The following is a 6,258-nucleotide window of genomic DNA, read 5'->3' on the forward strand; positions in this document are numbered from 1 at the left end:
AAGAGACAGACACAATCTGCTACTTCACTTCCCTGTCCCAAAACACTAGAAAAGATCAAGTCATACTATGTGTTTCAGTCTTCCCTCCTTCCGCTAGTGTTCTAGTCCCTTATTTCACTTTCAAAATTGTCTTTTATATTCCTGAAAAGGACCTCCACCTTGTGGTGTAATGGAAAACTATAGTCTATTACTTCTACATGAAATACAGTGGAAGCTACAAGTGTAGTTTATCTGGGGCTGTCTTTGAGTTTTCCACCTTTTCCCCCTCACAAAATCATGGTCGAATGGGGCTACCCCCTGCAGCCATTCCAATGTCCCATTACTTGGCTTTTATACCCTATTTATCACAAACACTGTAATGTGCATACTGCTTTACTTCTACCATGATTTGGATTTCATTTAAAAGTTTTTATTTTACATTTTACAGCACAAACACTAATAGATCATCTGCTAAACAAAGCAATGCAGTCTCACAATGAAACTAGACTTGCATTAAAACTTCTCTGCTCTTGAAGCAGCATTGAAACCCACATTCAAAGAAAATAAATCTGGCCAGTAGCAGATAAATATTAACTTTGGGCTGTTATCAAATCCTAGGCCCTTGCACACGAAACATACATGTGTTCTTTGATACACTTTCCTGATTGTATTGAATTATATTCCTTGTATAATGCAGTACAGTTGTTAGAGGGTGTTTTAAATGTATTATTTTGAACATTTTTTCAGTAAACAATGAAACAAAATGCATGCATCAATAATGACAAAACTGCCCAATTAACATTTCCATCATAAAAGTCTACTCAAACTTCTACAATCCACCAGTATCAGTAAATATGCACAATCTCTGCAGAAATAAAAGTCATTTAAATAATTCCACATTAAAGAGATCTGTAACTAATGAAGAGGTTGCTCCTAGCAAACAAATTTATATTTCATTGTTTCCTCCACAAATAAAGTGTATGTTGCCCTTGAGGAATAAATTGCCTAGGTTACATTAAAAAATGATAAGCTAGTAATATTGTAATAGGGAATGGATGGCGAACTGATAACAGGTTCATAGTTACTAGGCATTTCTGCCAAAGAGGGCATTCCAGGACTGCAGCATCCACCCCCTTTAAAAGTACAACACAGTACAGTATCAGCAATGCATCTACATACTGTGGAAGTAGAACCCGCAGCCTTCTGCATCAAAAGCAAGCACACTACCTGTTGTGCTATTAACAATGCAAGCAGACTCAGCTTAAGCAGCACTAAACTTCTCTTCCACCGAAGCTCTCAGCTTCTTGTCAAATCCGCTTGACACCCAACTGTATTTCTAAACTTTGCCACACAAGAAATCTGGAAAAAGGCAAAATGTATTGGTGGGGGACAAAAGCCCAAAAAACAGGGACACATTTTAAACATTGCTTGTATAATCTTGGAAAGTTGCTAGAATAAAATGCTGTGTTACCACCATGCATTTCACTTCCAAGTCTTGAGATCAGGCCCCTGAGCACTACAGTCAGAGCAATATACCACTATGCCAAATCACCTGTTTCTTGAAACACAGGAAGACTGAAACTTAAATGGCTATCATTTAGTGAATTCAGTTCTCACCATAGCTCTAAACCTCTTAGCACAAAGCACCTGGACAAAGCCAATAATGAGGGAATACAGCCCCAAAAATAGGGACCAATTTTAAATATTGATCTTATAATCTTAGAAATTTGCTAGAATAAAGGGCTTTGTATTACCATGTACTTTCTGAAGAATATGAAGTCTGAAATTCAAATGCCTGTTATTATTTAGTGAAGTCAAAATCCAGAAAACCACAGATTTTAAGAGGATCAGAACAAAAATATGAGGCAAAAATCTGAATAGTTTTCACAAGTGATGGTGGGTGGGGAATTCAGGTTCTTGCTATCTGCACCCAAGGTACAGGGTTTAAGCCTGAGTTATTCTCTAGCCACTGGGTATATCCTTGGGTTTGAGCCTTTCCTGAGATTCTCTCTCACCACCAGGTATATTTAAGTGGGGCATTTTACACACACACACACACACACACACACACACACACACACACACACACACACACACACACACCACCAGGGTTTGGAGGCTGTCCCAGTTGTAATTCCTGCAGCAAAGGCTCAGCCCAGCATGCAGGCATTGAAGTCCGATCCCCTTCCAGTCTATGCGGCTGTAAACCCGTAGACTTCTGGGCAATTCTGTAAGTGAAGTGTGGGGACTCGCTATTCATTTCGCTTTCATTTTCCCTTTTCTTCTGTTTTATTTTGTTTTTTTTTCTTTTTACAGGTGGGAGGGCTGCAGTCCTGCAGTCCAATAGCATGAACCACCCCTGAAGAGCATGGCAGAAGGTGTGTTTGAGGAACTGGATTATACAACTGTTAATCAAGCTGCCTCCTTTAATGTGCGATTGGACCACTTGCTTGCAGAAGTTCTGACTCTACTGCTTTCTATGTATGTGAACATTATGAATGATTCACAGGTCCAAAATACTAAGTCAGACAACTACGAGGATTTTTTACAAATTTTCTGTTCAACTGAGAACTGCCTGTATTGGTTTAAGAGATTGCAGTGGCCGAGGCTGCACTTTGACGCATGTCTGAAACATAAGGTAATTCCAAGGAGACTATGTATATATAAAATGCTGACATATGGAAATTCTCTCCCTGAATTGCTTAAAGAGTGGCAGACTTTTAATTTAGATGTAAGTGCTGGCTATATTTGTATATTGTTAAAGTATTTTGCTCGTATTGAAACTCAGCTACATAACGGGATTCTTGAGAAGATTAACACTATCAACAGTCTTGTTGAATATGCACCTTATTAGTATAAATTGGATGAATTACTTTCTGATGTGGATTTATATGAAAGGCACTTGTTAGACGGTAAAAAGAGAAAACTGCTAAGAGATATAAAAGACTTTAGCACTGGACATATTTTCACATGGTCGATTGATAAATGACTGACATACAGTACTGTTTACTTGGCCTCTATGAATGACTGTATTTCATCCAATGGTGATGTGGAAACAGTCTCTGTAGGAGTGGTTTCTAAAGATGTGCACAATAAGCGTGGGCATACTGTTATAACAGAGGCGTTAGTAAATACAACAAATGGATCTTTGCCTGCCCTTAACAGTTTATATATTTCTGAATCTATGGGCTTGAGTGGGAATGAGAAAATTAATAATGGTAGTAGTCTGACTGATATTAACCAGCCTTTTTTTACAGCTCAATCTACCTGAGCTATTTAAGCCGAAAGAAAGAGGGCATTCCATGAGCCTCAACCAGAATATGAGAAAGAGACAGCAGATGCCCGACCAACAAGACACAGGAGCTACAGTTTGTAGCAAAATTCGGAGAACATCATTTTTAATCTTTCCAAAGTTACTTTAAGCCACAAACAGACTAAGGTACTTAGTTATGGGCTGACTTTTATTCCTGCAGGTCGCTCATCTTTAACTGATGTTATCAATGATTTAAGATTGTTTGTACGTAACTTGTCTCTGAAGCTGCAGTTTGGTTGTGCTAATTCAGCTGTTTCTGTTTTAAAGAAACATAGCATTTACACACCTATTAATCCACTCTTATAGAGCCATTTTTTTTAGATTATGTGAAGATGATATATATGAATACTTTAACAAGATAAATTTTAATAGTTTTAAGAATTTAAGTTGTGAAGAGTTCTCTGCCTTATTAGAATTGATTGCACGTGACGATATATGTTTTCACCCAACTGATAAAGGTGGTGGGATAGTTATTTTTACTCCATACGTTAGGTTGAAATTATGGAAACTATGCTGGGAGATTATGATACTTATGTGGAATACACTAAATCAGGCCACGGTGGTGCAGCAGTTAGCGTTGTTGAATCACAGCAAGAGGTTCTCCCGTTCGATTCTCGGCTGAAGCACCTTCTGTGTGGAGTCTGCATGTCCTCCCCACAGTCGAGTGATGTTAAAGACATGCAGGTAGGAAGGGCATAGCACAGCTGTGATAGATATTTCCACAACAGTAGATGTCTTACTTCTCACTGTTGCAGTATTTGGTCCCTCCCTCCCTCCCTCCTGCCCCTTATTTATTCCTCTGCTGGACAAAGGGTTTCCTTTTAAATACTCCTTTAATTTCCCTTCCTGGAATAGGCATGCTATTGTTTCTCTGAGGTTGCTGTAGCTCTCCTGGGGCACTTCATTCTGAGGATTAGCCATCTGCATGTCACATATGTACCTTGTGCTTTGCTCGTAGGATACACGTCTGATGTATGATGCCTGGAAGGTGCAAAGGCTTTGGTATTCTGGCTAAATGTTAGGCTATTCTCAGCAGGATATACAAATTATAAAGAGTACAGCAACAGTGGGAAGTAGGACATCTACTATTATGGTAAGATCTCACACAACTGTACTTTCAGCTTATTACAGTGGAGTCTTGGCCAGTTAACATGTGTTTAAAGGCTGGAGGAAAATGTAAAAAAGTAAGACTAAGTGTGAAAAAACAAGAAACAAGTACTCTGTCTTGATGTTGTTGGGCCAGGTTGTGGGGAAATTAGGAGAAAGGCACTGGGGAGGAGTAATGGTAGGCCCATGGAGTCTTTTGACTGTGACTCAGTTTCCCCCTGTTGCTGGCCTACTTGATTGTAATCAGATATGTGAGGAGTATCTAGTAAATAAAGTACCATAAAGATGAGGTACTGAGGAAGTCTGTTGTTTGATCACAGGTAATGGCCATTGACCTGCCATAACAGAGATCCACCCATTCATTTGTTTCCTTCAGCCCCCCTTGCCTTGAAGCTACCACTGGTACAAGGTACAAAAATAAAGGATAAATAAACAGATCTATATCATGTGACACACTGAAACGTAAAGTTAACTGAGTGTTCTTAACACTTGCTATTTATATGTCTCTGCTAAATATAATGCAATGTTTTCTATACCCAGACTGGCATGGTGCCACCTCAACACAATCTATCTAGTCTGTCCTGTAAGGGCCTCACTAATGAGCCATTTCTATCTATCTAATGTTGTTGAGACACAGCTGACTCCTATAGCAACCCCATGAGCAGAAGCCCTCATGCACATAGCTTATTAGGGAAGCAGTGAAAGAATGTAGACTGCCAGGCTTTCATCCACATCACAGACACACATACACACACATTATGATCTACAGATAATTTAGAAAGAAAACTATGAGAAAAGAGGAAGGACATGCAAACTACACAGAAGGCACCACAGCCAAGAATCAAACTAGGGAATCAAGCAGTATGAAGCAACAATGTTCACTGCACTGGTGTTGCCCTCAATGAGCCATTAAGGTATATAAAAAAATGTGAAAACCAAACTCTTTTTCTAGTGAGTTCTCGCGTTCTTTTTGTTTGATCACCTTCTTACTCGTGAGTTCCTTAAAGAAGTTGCTGCTGCCCTCATGTTACCAGATGATTTTTCTTATCCCTTTTTATCACACAGTTGTTCCCCTATGCAACATTGTAGTTGCATTATTCAGTAGTTCAGTGTTTTTATGCTGTTAAACTTAAAGAGGAATTCATAACGGTTTCTGAGGGCTGTGCATAATCCACAGGCATCCTTACCATGATGCTTTTGCATGAAGATGAGCAGCACCACAGTGAGCTGTCACTGCTGCCATGCTGATTACTAAAGAGGAATTCCAGGGCAAAGGCATATACTAATTCACCTTGTGACTTCCCCCATGGAACTGCATCTTAAGATGACATTTACATGCTGAATGTTTCACAGAATCATTTGGCAGTGTAGATTAACATGGCTGCTCACTCTGCCTTCTGGTAGTAACCATGGTCGAAAGTCCATGCTAATCAAGCACAGTAGAGGTGCTGGGGAGTTTATCCAAAAGATAAGGTTAGGAGGTGTGTACATGAGTGTTTGCAAGGGATTAAATGTGTGAGTGTCTGCCTGGGAGCTAGCAGTAGGGGAGGTAGTTAGAGGATAATTTAGGCAAGCATACATATGTATATGTGTACATGTGTGTGCACTGAGAGGGCTGTCATATTTTCCAACACACTTAGACTAATAATCTGAGCCTGTAACATTGAGAGAAGGAACCACTAGCAACTAGGGAAAACTATTTCTAGGTATAGCAAAGTGGCACTAATGAGTACAGGGGTCAGGGGTTGGAGTGACTCCTAGCCACCAGGGATAGCACTCATGCCTGAGGGGCATTTAAACATTTATTTATTTAACATTTGTTTACTGGAAAGTCTAACTTGGAATGAGTCAATTTAAGT

The sequence above is a fragment of the Protopterus annectens genome, chromosome 11.part0 (assembly GCF_019279795.1).
Source record: "Protopterus annectens isolate FY-2018-M chromosome 11.part0, PAN1.0, whole genome shotgun sequence".
Classification (NCBI taxonomy): domain Eukaryota; kingdom Metazoa; phylum Chordata; order Ceratodontiformes; family Protopteridae; genus Protopterus; species Protopterus annectens.